Genomic DNA, 24,167 nt, shown 5'->3' with positions numbered 1-24,167 from the left:
ATGATAATATCTATTAGATTCAAAACTCTTACCCCCGCCGGCCCCTTCTCCCGGATTTCATCGACGATCGTCGAGTTAATTGTATCGATTATATATATTGTACCTATAATAATATTAAATTATTAACTCGCGTATAATATTATACAAAATACGTCGTAAACGCGTCTGTTCGTGGTTCTCAGGCTGCCGCTCCCGTTATTATTGTTACAATTTATATTCTTTCGAGGCTATATTATAATACATTATATAGGACGTCAAAGACGTTTTCGCTTTTGTTTTCGATACGCAAACAATGCGTGTACATGATTGTATTATATTAATATATTATTATGTTATGTGCGTCTGCGACAGTTGACGATTTTCCGCGACTGGAAATCACTGTCGACGATGAATGACAGCGCTTCATTGAGTTGCAGTCCGAAGATATCGTGCGGCTTACGTTAAACTGTTAAAGCGATCAAATACAATATATTATGGTGTACATATAGCAGTTTGAACCATAAATATAATATCTAATTCGAGTTTTTTTGAAAATCAGTGGTTTTATGACGTAGACCTGTATTTCCCAACCTGTTGGTCACGACCCTATTTTGCGAATACATTTTAATGGGTCACGAGTTCACGAGCATAATGTTTTAAAATTAAAATATTAAACGATAAACAGTATTATAATATATTATGATAATTATAGCTAATACTATTGTGACTTTTCTCGTATATAACTATATAAGTAGTTTTGTTATATAATGAGTGATGATGAGTAAGTATATAGTACGGACTAGTACCCAATTTCAAAAACAAAGATGAAAATATTGTTTTCAAACAATAAGAAACAACTGTATAATATAATATGTCAAATAATTTTTAAATTATATAAAACATTTGTAAAATTAAAAAATTAAAAAATACAACTTTGCCTACCCACTTAATTTAATAATCCTCACTTATGAAATCAGTAAAAATGTACATAGCTAATATTATCACTAAAAAGTTATATTACGCCACCTTCTTCCACCCTCTTAGGGGTTGAATTTTTATACAATCCTTCTATGATATCTCAATATAAAATCAACACACTCAATAAATTTCAATTTTCTATCCACGCGGTTGACTTTCAATAACATTTAAGAGTTAAAAGTTGAATTTTATGAAATGGATCCTTCGTTTTTTCTCAGAGTTCAAGCTATATTTCTATTCCAAATTTCATCAAAATCCGGTCAGCCGTTTAGCCTTGAAAATGTAAAAACAGACAGAGTATTTTTCGCATTTATATTATATTACACCACATCATACTTTTCGCGGATAATTAAAGTGCCTATAATATATTATACATAAACCGAGTGGTTTTTTTTTTAACTTCCACATATGTAGAATATGTTATTTTTCGTAGCACGTAACTTTTAATGTATTATTGTTGTAAAATATACTTCAAACCAAGTACTTTTTAGTTTTCCCGATTGTGGGTCTATATAATATTAAATTATTTGGTTCTCAATTTGATTTGTTTAAAAACCCGAAGCTGTTTTCCAGCGTGCCGAAAACGAAGGCAGAACGACGATAACGACAGGTATACAACTGACCTCTATGCTACCTATATAAGCCTGACAGTAAACGATGGTGCAAAAATATGGAGGCCAGACAATCGTCAGTTCAGAGTGTTTCGACTATCTTACAACGCAACCGACAATGACAATATGTCAGCAACCACCGCCTCCATCACCGCCAATTCATCCATAATCGATGTCAGATTTGAATGATGGTTGCAGTTCTGCGAATACCTGTGATACCTACCTAAAATACCTATTATATTACTTTTTTAAAGACGTACGATGTATAATATTATATGGAATTATTATTACTGATTTTATTTATTATTACTATTATTAATTATTTAGTTGTCCGCCCACGATATTTAAAATCATCATGCCATTTATCAAGCCTATGTACATTGTACACATATAGTTTAATAACTCAAAAACTACTTATATACATACTCATTCAGTCATTCGAATTACGATTTAGATACATTAACATTTTCTCCTCAACACATGGCACTCTGTAAATGCAATAAAAAGTATATTAGATTGTATTCGTAAAATATATAATCTTTATGAGGACGTTACCCATACATTTTTTGTCTCTGCTGTATTACATTGTACGACATTGCACATTTTCGTTCACTAGTTTTAATAGTGTGCTGTTAGTTTTGATATTTAAGTGAATTGAACTATTATAAAATGTTTAGGTAAGTACATTATTATATGTGCAAGGTATAGGTAAGTATAAGTATGTTAAATATTACAAATTAAAATGCTCATAATATCTCTCTTGAAAATTAAAACATCGAATAAAAGCCGACACTTACGCACAGATAATATTATTCTTGCCTAAAATGTTAATAATAAGTCCTAATATTACTTAATTTTTTAAGTTTTATATATATTAAAATCTTGTCTATTAAGTTACGAAACTAAAAGTTGTGAACTCACTGCGCCCCTCACAAGTGTCGGTTAAAGGGAGTAGGCATCGTACAATTCTTATTATATGATGATGTAAAATATTAAATGAATGTTACCTTGTTAAATGTAGTGGCGTCATTTGTGGGATGCAAGGGTATGCAAATGCATCCCATGATTTTTTTTCAACACACTTTTTGTGGAGATCATATTTTCATAAAATTATAGTATAAAACAAATAACAATAATTTTGTATTTTTTTTTGATTTGTCACAATATTTTGTGGATTACTAATACAACTATAGTTAATTTATAGTTCTATAACAATAATTTTAACATTGTTAGAATTGCTTCCAATGAACGCTTTTTTTCGACATTGAAAAGAGTGAAACGTTATTTGCGCTTAACTATGGGAGATAACAGGTTAAGTGATTTAATGGTTATTGCAACTGAAAAAGAAGAAGCTGATAAACTAGATCTTTATGAAGCAGTTGATAGTCTCTCTAAATTAAAATCTAGAAGATTTTCTTTATTGTAAATTGTAATTTATTAAATAATATTTAAATATACATTACTTATTAATTATATATTATTTGGTTTAAAGATATTTTTATATGAAGCTTTATATATAGCTGTGGTGATCCATATAATATTATATTAAAACAAACTAAAAAACATTTTTGTTAGCAAAATTATTATTATTTGTTTTTTTAAAATTTCTATAAAATTATTTAGATTAATTACACTAAAAAAGTGTTGAAAAAAATTCATTGGATGACTCGAGCGACTGGTATTACTTTAGATTTTCAATATTGGTTTTGCATCCCATGAAAAAATGTGAAATGACGCCCCTGGTTAAATGTATTATGTATTATAATGTATAACTATTGTTTTTAATTTCACATGAATAAAATAAATAAACAAAGGAAATCGACTCTAATATCGAACTAAGAGCACACTATTTAAACTAATGAACGAAATTTGCTATGTCGTAAGTTTGTAAGACAGAGTCAACAAACGCATGGGTAACGTCCCCTTCAGTAGGTTGGTATATCTACTTAAAAATGTAAAAAATTAGACCTTGAACAAATGCATAATAATTGAAAGAACTCAATTAATATATTGCCCCGCGGATAATACATTAATATATTTTTATACGTCAACTGTGGTTTGCAGGATACCTGTAATATTTCGTCGTTTGTATATTGCACGTTGTTCTCGATTTTATTATTATTATGATTTTACCCATCAATTATCAGTAAATTCCGTCAGCTCTGCTATATACCACAGCATCACTTATCATATTTGGCTACCGTGAAAGGGTGCGTAGGTTTTTCGATCTTTTTCGTGTTGGTGGTATTTCGTTTTGAACGTTCACGATAAATATTCTACAGGTACACACTACCTATTATACACATACAGCTGTTTGAACTTTGAATGTAGAATGTGTTTCATAATAGGCGATATTTGATCTAATATGATAAATATCTCACGATAAATTATGTAAAAATAATATTTTATGCTATTTAGGTAAGTACCTATATTGTATTATTATAAATTGTATACATTCTAACGCTTCTCTTTAGTCACCGACGTACAACAAAGGTAATTCAAACGCCTATTACTGCTCTTCGAAGTCGAAAAAGATAGTCACTGTCAGTGTTGGGAATTATCTAGATACAATTTTTTGAAATAAATTATCTTTTAAAGTACCTACTTATCTAGATAATTATGTTACGATTTATCTAATGTTTATCTTAGATCGTTCCACTCAAAATCTAAAAATGATATTGATCTAGATAAATGTGTTGTTGTATTTATCTTTATCTAGATAATATTTTATTAAATTATCTTATCTTATCTAGATAATTTTTTAGTTATCTATTCCCAACACTGGTCACTGTCACGTAATTTATAAAATAACTTTAGTTCTACACATTAAAATAAATAGATAAAAAAAACCACAGTAGAGGCGCGAAATCGTCAAATACCAAAGTTGACAGGACTGTGGTCATCCGTGTTTTTGAGCTACTGCAACTTGTGGGAGTTGCGGAGGAAACGGTCTATCAACCACTTGTTGAAAAATAAAAACAAACTCAAGCCCAAGTGCCTTTATGTAAGGGAAACCGACTAGTCACTAGTTATAGAGGCTGCAAAGTCCACAAGGACCTCCAGTCTACCTTCATAAAAAGCCTACCCACAAAATGTAAATCCCCAATTGGAAATAATACCACCGATGGCTCCTCCCAACTAGCTAATGTACCCAGAATCACCATACTCTCGAGCTACTGCTAATAATCACTCCACAACACCGACATGACTTAATCTCTTCAGATCCTTAGTTTGATCCTAAACAGTATTTTATAACAGAATTTAAATCACTATGATCATCACGTCTTTGATTTCTCTGTTAACCATAATACTATCGCATGTACATCGAACACGAATAATATACCTTATAACATATTTTTAATTATCTTCTCATCATCTAATGGTATATTATTATACTAGGTACACCATTTAAATAAATTTTAACTGCACCATTCGTCATGGAAATAAAAAATATTAATCTTCCGTTTCATGATAATCAAGCCATAAACCTTTATAATCGCATAATATGCTTGTTGAACAAATACATTATATAGATTGCATACTTCAAAATTAAAACATTATGAAAAAATATATATTTAAACGAAAAGGTTTAGTATTATTATTATTGCTATCGTGCACAAACCGAGGAGCAATAACAATGCGCGCATAACCCTACTTAGGTGACGATAATAATTTAATGCCTATCGGAGTACTTAAATTTCAATTGTATGTACGCGTTGTAAGTAAATACTATGAAAACATATTAAGCACAGGAATTAAGTAAGTTTACGCGGTTATCGGGCGACGTCGTTACGAAACTCGTGACAGCAGAGACAGCTGCGCCACCATCACAACTGTTGCGGGTAATCTAAAAATGTTCGATTATTAAGAAGTATTATCTTTTTCGTGTGTACCTATCGGTTACGTTCGTCGATCGGATGTGTATTATAGACCAACTAATATGAGTAAGCACTTAAAAAAAAGAGAAAATATTATGATGACTGCGTCAGTAAAAAGATTAAAAATAAAAAAATATGAAATTAAGTATGTGTGTATGTATTACAATGATATCTCAGACACAGCCTAAGTTATTAAACGATTTATCTAAACACAGGAAACCACTGACACGTCTTAAATACTCACTTATAAAAAATAATATATTTAATTATTTTGAATGTCTTACTTGTATAAAAGGTACCTACATAACTAATAATAATTAATAATTTTCATTATTTTTAGTATCTCATAACCATGCATTTATATTTTATCGTCGTCAACAACAACATATAAACGTATACAATAGATATTGACATACAGTACAGCAACATGAAATTAAAACGATAAAAATAATGTTTCAATTTACTCGATTTCGTGATTTAATTTTTTTTTATACAGTTACCTTTTAAATGTTATTTTTTAAAAAAAATACAATATTATATACAAATAATAGACATGCATACTTTTTATTTTAATTAAAAAAATTCAGTAATAATATTTAAAGACATCTGAACTCAATAATATACAGAAAACGTCTATAAATTATACATTTTACATGAAATACGGATAGGATATAGTCAAACCTATATCATTTTCCTTAGTTATTTATTTATTCAAATAATTGTGATTTTTTAAGTTATTAATTGTTTACCTATAGCCGCAGAGATGTAAGGCTCAAAAGTATCAAAAGTTTTCAATTGAAACTTATCATTACCTGCCAAAGAGTGATGGATACTATATTATTGAAGCATTAATTTTATTTTAATAAATAAATCACGATTATATGATTCGTTAAGGTGACGAGATGTAAAGTATAATAATAAGTATAACTATAATTGTGGAATACAGACATGGTGTCGGTTTGGCCCACCCTGCTAGACATGATAAAAAAGTATTACGAAAAAGTAAAAATCGACAATTCAATATGGTTTCAATTTGATGACATAATAACGAGCCCTCATACATAGAAGGCATCGTTAACGTGCACCCTCCCCCCCAGGATCTTTCACCATCCATAATTGATTCATTAGTTTCTCACACAATCGCCGAACGTACATTTCCAAAAACAACACCGTCGTCCAATCGATTTATTTGTCATACTCTGTACGCACACCGATGTTATGCTTTTCAATCTTCACATTATATAGGTATAGGGAATCAAGTTTTGATTGGGCGAACGCACTCCGTTTATTCGTTGTGTATATCACTATATCCATATGTAGACGAATCAAATACGTACCTACAAAAAAATAATCATGTGAAATGTTCTATCGGTGCAGACCACGGTTATAGATATTGTAGATAACCGTGGTGCAGACTATAATGTAGCTACTCATCATTGCAGGGGATAATGATATGTCTGACATCACAGCAGTAAGTTGACCGCCGTTCACAGTGTATTGGGGTTTTCTGCAATATTATTAATGCGAGAGTTAAGATAATCTAAAATATCAAACATGTTACTCCCGAGAAAAAAACGCACTCTGGTATTACGAAAAAAAAACAATAATAATTACTGTATTTACATACGCTGCAATATAGTAATAAAGTGATTATACGTATTGACGCGCGGAGAAGATAAAAGCGAAATTAAAACTTTTATGTACACATTATAATGTACTATACGAGAGCAATGTATACAACGACCGACGAAATAATATGAGTAAGAAAAAAATCGTCGTACGAACGGCAGCTTAAGTTGTCCGCAATGAGGACGTAACGGCGGCGTCGTCGGAGCACTTATTTTTTTTCGTGCGAAATGTATAATCGAATTTAATCGCATGGCTACTATTAAAATATTATGCAAATCCGAAGAACAGTTTAACGCGTAACCATGTCGAGTGGTCGGTACATCTTCAATTATTAATAATAATTATAGGTATATAGTAGGTATGTATATAATGACTAATTGCTAGTATGTATAATAACAAAACGGAATTCACCGCAAGACTGCAACGTATTACATGTTTTTCGATTGCCCAAACACATATTTTTCGGTCTGACTATATTAATATAATAACTGGTTCTTGAGTAGGTATAGTAAGTCAATAGTAACACAACTGTAGTGACGTAAGTAGGAAATTTCCGTTTAGAAATTTCCAAGAAAAAAATTTTATCATTTGTTTTTATTTAATTTTTCTACGATAAAATGCCTCGCTAGATAATATTATCTGGACCTCTGTACTTATTGATTATGACAAAATACAAAATACTTAAATGAATAACATTTATATCTACAATATATTTTTAATGTTATGAAATATACTTCAAAATTCAATGAATATTTCTAACTTTTACACGCCTCAAGTAAAAAAGTAAGCGCTATTCAAAAATAAAAATATACAATTTTACATCACTAAACACAACTTTAATATATGTATTATGCGTAGGTATATACATTAAAGACAGTGGCGTAACAGAGAGGTTGGCAACATGGACATTTCCTCCCCTGAAATTTTTTTACCAGTACGTTTATATTTATGTACTAATGTCAGGAAAAATATAGAGAGGTTGAACTGTCAAACATCCCCTCTGACATAAATATATTTTATACCACACGGAAACTTGTCTCGGCGAGGTGGTTTTTTTTTTTTAATTACACATACCCAAACTACTGAAATGGTTTTGTGGTTTCATATTTTACACACGATCGAATAAAATTGAAGGCATGTCGAGAAAGTTTGGAAATCCTCGGATTCATACAGTGGATTAGATTACGAAAATTATTATGAGAGATAACATAAAACGATTAAAAATTAATTTGATCGACGGTTAATGTGCATAATATAATCCATACTGTTATTATAATAATACGTTATCGGTTATCTCCGTATTTTATCATACATTTAATAAAACAACAATAATTACACGCGATCCTAACTCAAAGACGTACCTATACCTATACCTATATTGTATGTATACAATATGGTCTCCGAACTTTCTAGCTGCAGTACCTATATTATATGATATGTATACTTATATTGTATGCACACATTCAACCATTTAAATGCTACGAAGGTTTTATTAATATGTTTAATACCACGATGTAATTAATAATGATTATATTAGAAGAAATTTGAAGAAACATTTAAATTTAATTTGCTGTCAGCAGTAACTCAAAATGTTTCACGTGGTCTTCTGTTTAATGCTAAACAAAATAAATAACATTATGATGAGTAAAAATGTAATATATCATTATAATATATAATTACATTTTTACTATTGTATAGCTGGTACGTAAGCCCGTATGATACCGATACCCGCTACATGAATTGTATAATATGATGCAATTCGGACAGATCCTTTTTTAAGGATTGTCACTAAATCGATGTCACATATTTTTATTTTTAGCATTCGGATACACCGTATAATGTATTTATTATTTATTTATAAAGGTAATGGGTCCCACAAAACAAGTTCGCGGGGTTGGTCTATGAGTTCAAAAGGTACTGTAAAATATTTACGTACCTAATCATGTGTTAATATAAGTTATAGTAGAGACACGAGGCATTTAAATGAAAATACATTAAAGATATATTATTAAGGATTTAATAATAATATACAACCTATGTCCCATGTACAACTAATGTATAATTATTGTACTAAAAGTATCAAAGTAGACATAACCTATAACAATCATAATAATACACACTGAAATGTCTTAATACATTTTTTTTTACACAAAAACGAGTTAATTAAATGTATTATTTTAAGAATTCATATTTTGTCCCATCAGTAGCCCGCAAATCGAAATTGTTTGGAAGCCTCCAGAAAATTGCGCTTTCTAACGTCTATATGGCGGGTAAATTATTGTTTCCTATATCATATATTTTTTTAAACCTAAATTATATAATAAGAAAGTGGAATGTGTTCGTTTTCTATATTATGCATAAAATATTTGAAAACCACCAAGCGTATTATGAGTTGTTCTCGTTTTAAAATAATATTTAAAATTAGATTGTAAATACATTATACACGGACTTACATATTGGAATTTTACCTATATAAGCACTCCGCGTCGTATAATAATATGCAATAACTGCAGTCGTGTAGGTATTTCGTACGGCGACCGATACCTTTGCAGGCCGACTGCACAAGTGCACAAACACACGATATTGTATATTATTATTATATAAATTATAATTGCGCGCGCATATAATATATTATTATTATTATTATTATTATTATACACACCGCATTGACGTGATGGTCGTCGATCATCGAAAACTGGACAAAATGAAAAACGCCGCCGCCGCCGCTGCCACGATCGATGATACCGCGCGCGCGGTAATAACTCAACGAGCAATTATTATATTATTATTATTACTACGTTTTTTTTTTTTTAATGTGCGTACGCTATACGCAGGTACGCAATATTGTGTCGTCCGCCTTATAATAAATGATTACGATATGTTTATACACAGCACACACATACCATTATACCTATAGATTACGAGCGGCGTATACCAATAGGTAGGTTATAACTCATATTAATATAACCGCGATGCACTATAACCGCTGTTGTAACCCGTACGAATAGCTCTTTGGATATTATTACATTATTTCATTTTCCCGTATCAATCAAATTCGCTGCTGCTGCTGCCACCGTCTTCGTCTAGTCGTATCCGAGTGAATGATTATTAGTGTTTTCGTATCTAAAACAGACAGCGCGCCCGAGCTCGTGATATAATGACGCGATATTATTATGTGCATTGGCAAACGGCATTGAGCCATTGACTGTTTAGTTAATTTTTTAATCAACTAGGTATCCATTTAGTTGGTAACGGTAATCAACGTGATAACTTAGCTTTTTACAGTTGACATGAAAAATGACATTTTAAGGCGTCTCAATCATGTTCGTTTATATCTATATAGACTGTTGCCGTGGTTAAAATGTATTTTTATGTTTTTTGATTGATCACGTGTACCTAATAGATCATAATATTAAAATTGTGAACAAAAATAAACCAATAAATGTTTCAAGTTTTTATAATTTGATAAACACATACGACATACCGTATAAAAATTATTATTTATTGTTATTTGAACAAAATTAAAGGTTCGCAATCACAATGTGCGCAGGTGTTAGGGTACTTAAATTATAAAGATATTAATTTTAATTTAAGGAGTAAAATATAATATTCTTATTTGTCAATTATTAATTCAACAGCTCAATGTTCCTAACTTTCACTTAACCCGACTAACTTGAGTAAAATCCATTAACTTATTCGTCTTTGTGTGCGTCGTGAATATTATACTATTATGCAAAATAAAGCCATAAATCTGGTGTCAGGTTGGATAAATCGCCATATTAGCTTTGTCCTTAAAAATGAAAAATTAATATTAATTATAATAGCATTAGCTAATTATAATAATATAATGGGAATACTTGAAAGCCATGAAAGCTCATGAAAGCCACCGACGGAACATAACCTGCAATGGTGGTGGCAACGTAAAAGCTTACAGTACCTACTTTTAATATATTAGATAATATTCAGATGGCCACAGAATCATTGGAAACGAGCCAACTTATGTATACCAATATAATGTAATAGCTACATATTTATATCGTATCATAATAATATATCTATGTATAAGTGCATACAGGATGATCTATACATATACATGGATACATTCGTTTTCTAAATCGAAATCCGCCAAAAGTTGTGGTCCACACTCTACCAGTCCTCCACTCGTCTAAACTTAAAATGATTATAAAAATATAAATCATTTCTCCAGATAGGTATTAATTCATATACATTTTTACATTATTATAATATTATAATTTTGGTATACTCTGCTTCCGATTACGACATCAAAATACGTATGGGTACGTTTTCATTATAGAACTGCAGTTAAAAATACACATCAATAAAATACATGTAAAAATGTACTGTTATAACTAGTTCAAAATACTATTATTAGATAAAAACCATTTTTTCAAAAAACAAAAAAAAAATGAGAAAATCATAATTTATTTATTTAATCATGATACTGCAGTATTGTAGCCGGCAGTAGATACTTAGGTAACGTTTCACCCCGTATATTACAATATTATCATAGATACTCAAAGTTTCTCTGACACCTGTTTAGCGGCGCGTTTTTAATGTTATAAAGTGACCGTCACCAGATAATCATATTATTATATGGCAGATATTATAATATATTATGCAGCTGGCTGGTATGGTTGTACTTTTACAGTTATAATATATATTATCAGGTAGGCAGGTTGTAAGTGTAAGTACATATAATATATAATGTATCTATCCCGAGTATGTCACAACACTGCACCGCAATAATAAATAATTATAATTATTATAACCGCGTTTGCATATATTATTATCATGTTGTATATTATTATTATATCATAGGTATACACTTTTATATTATCACTATTTTTGTTGTTGATGTTGTTGTTGTTGTGTGTCGTCTGCCTCGGTCGCATAAATACATAACTAAATAATCTATAGGTACCTAACTTGTACATAACATCATAATGAATGCGATAAAGCGTACCGAACTACCTACCTACCAACTTATTATACGCATAGCTCCCTCGCGTTTTTTGTTCTCAACTCTCTCGAGAAGATTATAACATTGGCACTTATATTATATTATAGCTGATGGTACAATCAGAAATGAAAATAGAGAGACCCAATGGCCGATTACGCGTCGCAAGTGACATTGAAGTGAGAGATGTTTCGCAAAACTTGGTAAACAAAAAAAAATAAAAACCATAAAGATTTACATCTTTAAATAATATAACGCCGATTTATATGACGTTACATATTACTGCCGGTACAAAATAACGTGTTTTAAATTTTGGTGGAGACTTGACTGGTTGAATTTGTATAGTGATTAACATGGGCTGACTGTCATATATTATAGGTACATGAATATAATATTATATTTATATTTATTTATCGAAATTTTAAAATAGGAGTTAGTCATCTATCGACTATTCACAGATGATAAAATTGTTCGATGGAGATTTTGGTTTACGATTATCAACAATAGTCACCAACACATATAAACTAATCAGTTTGTGGTTTATATTAGTAATTATTATAAAACATCTGAAATTTCCGAAGTACCTGTGTTACAATATGTGTAGGTATCTAGCTATAATATAATTTACAGAATGTTATAATGCTAGAAGTTTTATTTTATGAGAAGTAATGGGAAGTGAACAGCTGGTGGCTAGCTTCTAAAATCCAAAATACTCCACTGATTATAATACATATAAAATTGTAAGTAATATTTTGTAATGGGGGCAGGGGTGCCTCAGACACGTACATTATATTATAATTTACGGCGTTTACTAGTTGGGTCTGCAAGACCCTTATTTAGTATAGTTAGGTCCCTCAATTTTTCAGGTACTAATTTAGCTGAGTCTCACAGTTTTACAGGTATTACATTAGTTGGGTTCATGGATAAAAACATTTCCCTTCTCATTTTTACAGACTTAAGACTGTCAGTGATCTATAAATTAGAACAGAAGAATGATTAAATTTTTTTTTTGAATTTATAGTATATTGTAAATACTTTATTGAATGTCAGAAAAATAGTATATGGTATAAAATTTTAAAAAATTTAAAAAAAATTATAAAAAATGTTTTCAGTAAGACTTTAATAATACGAGTAGGTAATATATCAAATTTATACCTAGTGGGGATGCATGTACATCTACTCACATTTTTTTTTGTACCATCGTGCCATTAATATTATTTATAGGTACCTATACATACCTATACCTAATATAAATGCACGTAATTCAGCTACTTATTATTGTTTTTCGCAACCATACTATGTTCGCAGGTACACGAGTGATTTGTTTGTATACAAGCAACAAGCATATAATATAATATATTACAAACAGTTCGACATGCCAACTTATTATTTATGCTCCTCAGTAGAAGGCATCCGCGATGAAAACAAATACCGTTCACTGCTGCTGCTTTAGGTATTTCATACGGGTAGATACAATTTATTAAATTATAATTTACTACAATTAAATTCAAGTCTCGATCATCATTCACGGTGCAAGGTAACGTTCCGAGTACGTCTTAAAAAAAAAAAAAAAATTAAATGAATGTTTGAAATAGCAACTACGACACATTATTATAATATACTAATAGCTACTTATATACTATAGCTAATCTTAATTCAAAAAAAAAAAAAAAAAAAAAAATGGTTTTCTGTATAACATTTGTAATTTTATTATCTGGCTTTATCTGACTACCTTTACGCATCTAATCTAACTCAATAGTAGCTTATAATATTATGTAGTCAAGATTTTTGAATTTTTAAATTCAGGGTGGAAATAATAATTTGAAACAACGGCTAACAGAATATCTTATAACTAAATCGTACGAATACTTACGAGTGAAAACGTGGGGGTTGGCGAGTTTGGCAGTCGTAAAATTACCCCATGTTAACAAACCGGAAATCAAGTTTATTGCTCTTGAACGTCAAACGGTAAATCGATCATTTTTAATATTCAGGATTATTTTAACTACCCTGTGGAGTTAATGACTTTCACAAAAAATACGTGTCCCCGACTGGCGTTGAATTTCAAATCATTAAATCCGGAACCGATTACAAGTTTTATGTGCGGTAGGTATGTGTTGTAGAACAACGATGGTTATTAGTTTTTATGTATCACATAAATATTTCAAATAGACTAATTTTCTAAAACGTTAAGTTTTCAGTCGTTAAACTCATAATTTAGGTGATTCGTGTACACCACATTGTTAACCATAGTATCTGAAGTTCTCGCCTTCGTTAATCGAATTTGTGTGCGGTATATACAAATAGGCGCTATTTTGTGTCTATGTGATATTTATAAACGAAAGTTGATACCACGACCTTAGTATATCCTATGCGTATACCACCCCGCGGTAAATCTGAAAAGTCGGTCAACATTATTGCTATTGCGTACTACGACAAGTGTCGTTAATGATATGATGTTAATCCTTTTTTTTTTTTTTTTGGTCGGTCGTTACTCGCCTGTTTATCAATGATATATAGAAAACGAAATAAAATACTTATACGTTGGTATACTAGACAGCCGCAAACTACCGCAATATCTATAGTTATGATTTATGATTTTGAAAACGAAAGGAGTGACTCCCTACCACATACCGGGGTTACCATAGTATGATCAAAGTATTTTAAATTGCAGCAGAACACATGATGTCTGTTGCAGAAACAATGTTATACGAGTGAAATAGGTATGTACAGACGCGCAGTGCTGTAATAAGGTACATTCAATTAGTATATCAGATGCAGATACATTACTTCTAGGTTAAGAGTAGTATTGACTCAAAAGTTAAAACAATAAATATTAATAAATTATGTACAATATATTATATTCTATTGAAATATTCAAATACAATAAATGTAATGTTTTCGGTAATAATTGATTCAAACCAGTGATGTGTAAGTGTAACATAGCCTATAGCCCATAGGGTCCCAAGTGTTGCTCAGACAACACCTTAAATATTATGGGTGGATATTGATAGAAATAAAATAGGACATTTTATGGGTAGTTATAACAATATTATGAGGGGTAGGTGGTAGGTCACCTAAAACTATTTGACCAACACCAATTTTTTTTGACATACGCCACTGGATTATTTCAACCTATTGCATTACTTATACCTAACAAATAAATTATACCTTAATAGCAATATAAATATATCGTAAAATAAACTTAATATAATGTAGAATAATATATTGTCTTCGCTCAAAATTGTTTTTTTTTTTTTGTGCAATGAAAATAATATAGAAGGAAATACATACTTTAAATATAACATATACATTACAATGACTTACTCAACGACGAGGTATATTTGACACCTACTATACAGTAGGTTACCTATTTTCCACTTTACTTTTTGTTGTATATGCTAAGAATGTATCTTCAGGACTCCATCATCTATCTGTATATTATATTATATTATATTATAGTCCTGAACCCTCTACAGTCTACAGTGTGTTACTGGTATGTAGCTTACAATATTTCATATTTGATATATATATATATATATATATATATATATATATATAACGGGCAAAGAGTCCAATATATAGTACAGTAAGTTTATACGATATACAATAAATATAAGACAAATTATAATTTAGGATATTATAGAAAATTGAAGTAATATTAATAAAGGTTACACAAATTTAATTTCAAATTTAACATATAATATTATACAACATGATATAAGATAATTTGATAACTTTACAACATTAAAAGTTAAGACTCACTAATATAGGTGGGGTGCTCGTTACCTATGTGCATCATACGGTCGATCAGTTGGTTCCTACCATAGATGGTACTATTCTTATTTCTTAAGAACCATAAATGAAATTGGGACCTTGTAAAATAATTTTAAAATTCACTTGTGACAGCAAATACAAAGCTTCAATTAATCTGTGCTGGAATACTATAGGTTAGCTCCAAAATACATGTCAGCTAAGGATAGGTAATAAAACCAGATGAGTGCGCCCAAAACTGGATAGTATAGTCATGTAGAGGGTGGTTTACTTTGAGCATAATATAAGCTGCGGCGGATGACAAACAACGGTTTTCAGCTCACTCTAAATTGTATGAATCATCTGTTGTAAAAATATAATATAATATGATGTGCATTGATGGACTACATCTGCAGTCGTTTGACGTGTGCATCGTGAATGATCTAATAAACACGTTCTCTATATATTCGGAATATTCTTAATATTACTGACCACCAAACCGTAAATTATTATGGATACATGTATCATGCAATGTTCGATAAAATATCATAGAATCATAGTTATATAATATTATTGTTATTAGTATGAACATTTTTTTGGTTGTACAGTCGCGAGTTGTTCTGAAGAAACGGTGCGATAAGTATATAATATACATGACGATGGGCTATAATATTATAATAGAAACTTGAGTGTATGTTTCGAAATAATGTGTGTAGGTACGCCTACAATAATATAGTCGATGAAGACGATGGACAACTTATCTAAATATATATAATATATAATAGGCATTCTCGGTGCGGACAGGTGGACGAAGTGTTGAAGAGATGGAAGACGAATACATGTCATATAATATATAAACCTAAGTGTTTAGGCGTAATATCAGCGTGGGGAGATGATAATTATCGTGCGTCAAGTTGTGTACCATGCGGATGGATCATAAATAAAATAAGAGTTTTTTTTCGTTTAAAAGAATAATTATAATTTATAAACTATCAATTGAGACATTCTAAGCGCATTTTTTTTTTTTTGAAACGCACCATATACAATTTTATATGTAGGTAATAACGTTTTACGGTTCGATTGCGCAGCAACAGTTTTATTGGCTTGAAGCATTATTATCTTCAAATGCGAAATATATTCCAATCGAATATAAAATGGGTAAATAATCAGAAATGTTTCCCTTACAGTCGTTAAAACATCGAACGCGTCGTTTATTAATTAATGTTTTACATCGCTGAAAATTTTGTAAATTAAAACCGTAAAGATTTAAACTGGGTCAGTCAGAGACTTGCATAGAGTATACCTACACCCGGGCCACGGAGCTTGCTGTATAAGTAGCCTGTACATAACCCATGTCCTGTACCGTGTGGGATACATATATTTATGTGTAGATATTTTATAATATTAATTTCCGTCGTTGACCGTAAAAAAATAATCGCACGTAACATATACGTTACCTACACAACAATCCAATTAAAAAAAAAAAAATTAAGAAATTAACTTAGTGGTGTTGAAAATAAAACTGTATATGATCGCGACCATCCAAAAGCAACATCGAATAGAGAGCTACATCATCTAAAAATCGAGAAAAGTGATTTATACTGCTGTCGGTCATATATAATATATTATAGTATCACATACAAATAATTATGATAATATGGGAAAAACGTAATAATTAAATGCCACCGCGGTACGTAATATTTGTCGTTTCTCTGCGGGGGGGCGAATTTCCACAGTTTTAGTTTGTTGTTGCGTAAAATAAAATATCATGTTCGCCGTACGATGAAGTTTTACTATATTATACAGGTAAATAGTTGTCGAGCGAAGCGACAATTTATCTAATTATATTGATAATAATATTATACCTACATCGTAATGTTATGGGCATTCGGCACTTAAGTCACTCTCGCGGAGTCCAGTTTGAGAACCGCTGCTGCAGTAGTCATATATACACATTACACATACTTATTCGGTGTAGGTACCTAAGGCGAACCTATCGCGTATCGTATTTCGACGCCGACTCACCGACACGGGCGGATGACTTTTTTTTTGTTGGCAACGTGAACCGTTTTTTATATTTTTTTTTTTTACAAATAGTCATTTTTTACGCGGAATTGGACATCGTCCAGCCAACGCCGCAACGGTACAATAATATTGTCATATATAGCGGCGGCGCGCACAACAACTGTCTCTCCCAGCAACTATGTAGTGGACGAATAACAGGGACTTAAAATATTATTATACAGAGGTTTTATAGTTTTTTTCATACAGAGCGTCTCTCGGAGTGTGTGTCCTAGAAATCGCCTGTTGTTCGATAGTGAACTCCATTCAATTGCACAATTTGAGTTGTTTTTTTAATGAAACTGCACCAACACTTAAGCAGGTCCAATTTTTTAGCGACGGCGCGCACAACTATCTCGCCCAGCAACTATGTGTATAGTGGACAGAGACTCTGTTATATTATAATATATTATATTATTATTTATTATATAAAGAGGGCTTATAGTTTTTTTTCATACTGAGTGTCTCTCGGAGTGTGTGTCCTAGGTTACCTGTCAACTTGATTCAGTGGCACAATTTGAGTATTTTTTAAACTGATTTCGTATCATCGCGTGGTCGCTATAGAATAATACACGTTAGCAGAAAAATTAGGTATTTTTTTATTTTCTACTACTTATTTCGAGGCTGCTAAGTTCGTATACGGGTATTTTTATGTATTAACATGGCGTATTTTTGAGGTTTAAGTGCTATAGAATATTTATTATGAATTAAAAAAGTTAAAAAAAATTGGAATAGCTTTTGTTATGCATGTACCAACAATGTTGGTCCAACATCTATAAATCACCTACATCTAATTTATAGATCACCTACATCTATAAATTAATAAATATAAATCACCTTCATACATAGTATCATACATACGCATTATGATTAAATTTTAACTCAAATGCAACGGCCCATCAATGCTTTGTAAATTGTATGGCAAGCCAATAAGTAAAGAAAAAAAATAGGGGTCCTACAGTAACACCCTGCCACGCCCCAAACGATGGCGCTCCTGTAGAAATCATATAGCACAGTCGTCGAGTATAATATTATTGTACACATTCATTTCAAGAGGGATAAAAATAAATCCGATCAAATGTACAGCTATAGGAATTTTCAACGGACGAGGAAAAAATGTATGCATTCTGTTTTATTGACAGTCGAGTTATTATAATAAATCCACGAAACCCGACTGTAGTTTATTAGGCTTTCAAAACATTTACATAAATAACTTATTAATAGTAAGCTTTGACCATATCGATTTTTAGAGAAATGCACTAGGAAAACGTTTTGGTTTTTCATTTTATTTTCAGTTCAATGGAGCCGCGAACACGTCATGTCTACTAGAAATCTATAATATTATATTGTTGCGTTTTAATGATGCTATATTCTAATGATATAGTGTTGAAAAAAAATTACGATTGTCCGGTCCATCGCGGTGAGCACCCTGTATACGCGCATGTGTACCTACTTGCAGTGCTTATGTTAGGTTAGGTTATGTTGGTTAGTGTACTTATACAATATAATAAACTACACACCGTATAGGTACCGCGCACATAAAAAACACGACGCGCGCGACACGTCGTCGACGTGTTCGTAACGGACACGTCCACCTCTTCCTTCTATACTCCCTTTCATATATATATATATTGGCGTGCTTTCAGTACACAATATAATAATATATATACAATATCTCACCACCCCGACCCCGCCATCATGTTCCCACAGCGGTCTGTGTAGGTATAGGTATTGTTTTTTAAATACAATAAAAACATATATACATATATATATATATTATATACGGCGGATAAGTTGTCGTTACACTTTACACGCGCACACAACATAATTTAGTTCGGCCCACGTACAAAACACACTTTGCGACGACCCGTGGGAGGGGGTGGTTTATTGCGAGCACGTCGTACGCACGTAGGTACGATATGTGTTTTATCGTATACACCGCGAGTTTTCGTTGGGCTTATACCACTATCATATTATTAGGTACAATATATTGACTTCAGACTTCAATATAGCACATGCATTTACGCATGGTGTTGAGTGTATTATAATACACTATCGAGAAGGTTTTATATATTATTTTGAAGTAAACAAAATTGATATCACACAAGTTTTGATATACGTCTAAGTTTTACCTAATATGTATGAATTGACTATACAAAAATGGTATTTATTATGTAGATATAATAATCTGAGGTGAGTATCTAATTTATTATTTGTATTGTTGAATTTTATAATACAATATCGTAAAACAAACTATTCTCGAATGGATTTAAAAATATATAATACCCATATACAAGAACGCTAAAAATGACAAAAATTATTTTTCCTTATTTGCCTTTCTTTTTTTTATACGTCAGTATAATAATATAATTCCTGTATCTAGACTTTTATTATTATGTATTGGTACCTGGCACATAGTACATGCGGAACTGCTTATAAGGATTTAATATTTTTAGTAAAATTGTTTACGAGTTTTGCTGAAAGAAGAAAACATTTGTATTGTAATACGCGAACGACTTTCACTCTCAATCACACATATGACAAAGACACCTGTTCGAAATCATAACACACATTTTGATTGTTTGCTTTCTCACTTGTCTCGCTATTGTTGATGGAACTACCCACTACCAGCTCAATCTAAGAAGGGAGTGAAACGTTAAACCGTTAGTTTTTTTTTATGGAACTTAAGTTACATTTATTGAGAATAGCCGTATAGGTTTAGAGAAACCACCTAAGGGTATCGCATAGAATTAAAAAAAAAAAAATCAATTATTTGACATTTATTAAATATATTGCATGTACAATTCTTAAACCAAACAAAATACCGTTTGTGGATAATACCGAAAACAGGTATACTTGCCCAATAATATATTAGTATTTTATGGAAAACTAAACGAAACGACGACCGCGTATATAGTATGGTACTTACTTATAACTATTTATGGGAAACCAACTTTTAAATATATTTTGATTATATTTTTTTTTATTCTCTAGCCGCCCGTAATCGTAAAATAAAAAAAAAATAAAAGAGAAAAACTGTCTCGTAGAGCCGGAAACGTTGTGCTCAGTGACCGCCGTCTCGGTCGGTGTCGCATGCGGCGGCCGACGCCGATGGGTATAAATCATTTTCCACCGGACAAGCTAATGTCCTATCTAATTTGGCAACGACCCGAGCAATATAATATTATTATTATACGAACGTAATTTGTGGTAAAAATAAAATAACAGTATTCATGTAATATAATAAAATATATAATCGTATTCCTTTTATAATCTAACCTTATTAGATATTATTATTATTATTGTTATAACCACCGCAGAGGTCGTAACTCATTGGCGATGACTGTAAAACGAAAACAAAAAACAAATTTCACTTACTTCATATATATATATATATGTGTGTGTATAAATACAAGTACATATTATTTTCGTGTACATCGATAAGTAGACATTACCGACGCCGTATACATTATTTACGTATATATATATTTATGTGTATGTGTGTTCCAGCGGTGGTGGTGGCCATTAAATAATCGTTAAGATGGGAAAACTATCGGCGGAACGCACATTTCCTGTTAACGAAAAAGCCATATAACCTATACATATATATATATATATATAAATAGTATTATATTATTATAGTAGATTTGTATTAGTGTACAATAATACATTATAGAACGTGTATGCGCGCGAAGGGAGGAAGACGGAGAGAAGTGAGAGAGATTGGTTCGGTTGACTTTATTACGGTCGAAGGGTTGAAATTTCGTGTAAACACAATCCGTCGCAAGGGTAGGCCATTAAATCGTTAAGAAATCTGAGGCTCACGTGATATATTACACACGGTAATCGCGTCCTGGCGAGACTAATATAGTACGAAAAACAAAAACAACAACTGTTATATAATGGTAATAATATACTACAAACTGGTACAGTCGTACACCTTATACATAGACGGAATGAAACCTATAGAATGGGTATATTTTATTCATACTTGTTGAAAAACAATAGTAATCGCGATGTAGTTTATGGTGACGTGAAAGAAGAGAACGTCCAGTGACACCAAGTGAAAGATTTGAAGTCTGTGAGTTTTCAAAAAAAAACATTTTTTTGAAGTTTTCTTATTATATTTTTAAATATATTATTTTCTTAACAATATTACATTTTAAAAAATATTTCTCAAATATTATGTCTATGATAATTGTCTACGAGAGCTCTTCGCAGGCCCTGTATTCATTTTCTATAGGTACCTATAATATAAGGACTTTTTTCTAGATGTAAATATTTTGATTAAAATAGATATATATAAATATATTTAAGCTGGGTGAAGACTTATTGTCAAAGCAAAATTGTCATAGATTTTTACATAGAACCATACTTATTCAGTCTTATTTTATTGTGATTTTTTTTTTAGTGTTTAGTATTTATGAAATTATTGAAGTTACAAGATAATCAAGTAGATATTTTGAATATTTATAATACAAACTAAAAGTTACCTATACTACCTATACATGCATATAGCACATTTTAAATAATTTGCATAAAACTTCAATAATATAATGTATCTTTAGAAACGCCAATAACCGTAGCAGTTGAGGCGTATAAATAATCATAAAAAAAACTACAAGTATATCCAGGTAATATATTATAGTTTATAAAAGTAGACAGTTCGGTTTGGGTTCGGATAGAGACTCTTCGTGATATTTTACTGCAAAAAAATAATATACCTATGATGATAATAAGTTTAAAAGCTCTAACCAAACGGGTACCTACATTTTTTTTTTAACAAATCAACTTGGTTCCATGACCACGATCGCAATATTATTATTGTGGTTTCTAAAGGTTTTTATATTATTTACGTTTACAAACCGACGACCGCAGCATTAAAAATATTATCATACATAATAATATAATATAAATATAATAAATTCGATTGATTTCTCGGTTTAAGATGTTCGAGATATTTTTTACACGGACATATCCGTCAGCCTGCTAGGTCTGTCTTGTTTTATTATGCTGCAGTTATAAATATAACGTAATATTTTCGGTTCTTTTTGTGTGTTTTTCTGAAGTGTTTGCGCCCGAAAGACATCCGTCTGTAAATGGTAAAATAACGATTAACGCCGGTTGATTTATAGCGAATCGGGAACAAATCAACAATTTAACGACCGGGAAAATTGCTCAATATTATCGCACCACACAGATCCAAAAATAATGATAACGCCTCGCCGCTGTGACTTAAAAAGGCATATGCGGCAATCCGACCATTTTTGAAATAGCTCGGAAACACTTCACACACTTGGATTTTAGCAGTCGTAACAGTTCACATTATTATAGGTTGCTCTCATCTATCACCTTTCACACTCCGAACGCGCTCACTTTTTGACGTAACTCGCGTACATATTGCAGATATCCTGCACCTGGTTTACGCTCATATGCCATAGGTTATAGGTAAGTTCGCTTACGATATCGTTTTATTTTATTTTTTCATTAATTTCACAACGCCGCGGCAGATCTGCAGATATAATTTCCATTAGTTAGTCAATATTTATATTACATATAGTCACCTGTTATCGTTTTCTGACTTGTCTGCGGTGCATCATATCCCTCGCAAATCGAACACAATAAATAATATTATGCGTGCGAAAACGATGATCGGTTTAAGCAACGAACGTTCATATTTATTATTAATTTTTACATAAAACGTGCACAGTTATATTTGCGTATGTTTGTGCGTTTGTGTGTTCCTATGACAGGTATTATGCTATGACGTTATCGTATTCGTTTTCTGACTTGTCTCGCAGGGGCAGTTCTAGGGCTCAAATTTCGTGCGTGCATAAATACAGATTTATAAATATTAAATTAACTGTAGCCAATAGGTGAACCTTTACCTAACCACCAAATTTGGTTTGCCTTACAGCTCAAATATAATTACCGGACAAATATAGGTTTTCTTTATTATTTTAAATAAAATAAAATGTGCTTTACTTATCAAAATGACACGAAAAACATATCTATGTCATTATGTCAATAAATGAATGAACGATTTATCATTTTTTATAGATATCCCTACCTAAAACATGTTCGGTTATTTTTGTTTACCGTAACCATTAACGATTAATATCGTTTATCAAAATATTACAACATTATTATATAATAATATGGTCGACAACGAATATTACGCAGGCACACCGTATTAACTCGGCTCCGTTGAATGACTTGTGACCTCCGCAGACGCTTATACCTAATTTTGGTTTTTGTGTCGTTCTACACAGCACTTGGAATTTATTTATTTTTTACATA

Source organism: Acyrthosiphon pisum, chromosome A1 (genome assembly GCF_005508785.2).
Source record: "Acyrthosiphon pisum isolate AL4f chromosome A1, pea_aphid_22Mar2018_4r6ur, whole genome shotgun sequence".
Lineage (NCBI taxonomy): Eukaryota > Metazoa > Arthropoda > Insecta > Hemiptera > Aphididae > Acyrthosiphon > Acyrthosiphon pisum.
This window is presented reverse-complemented; position numbering follows the sequence as displayed.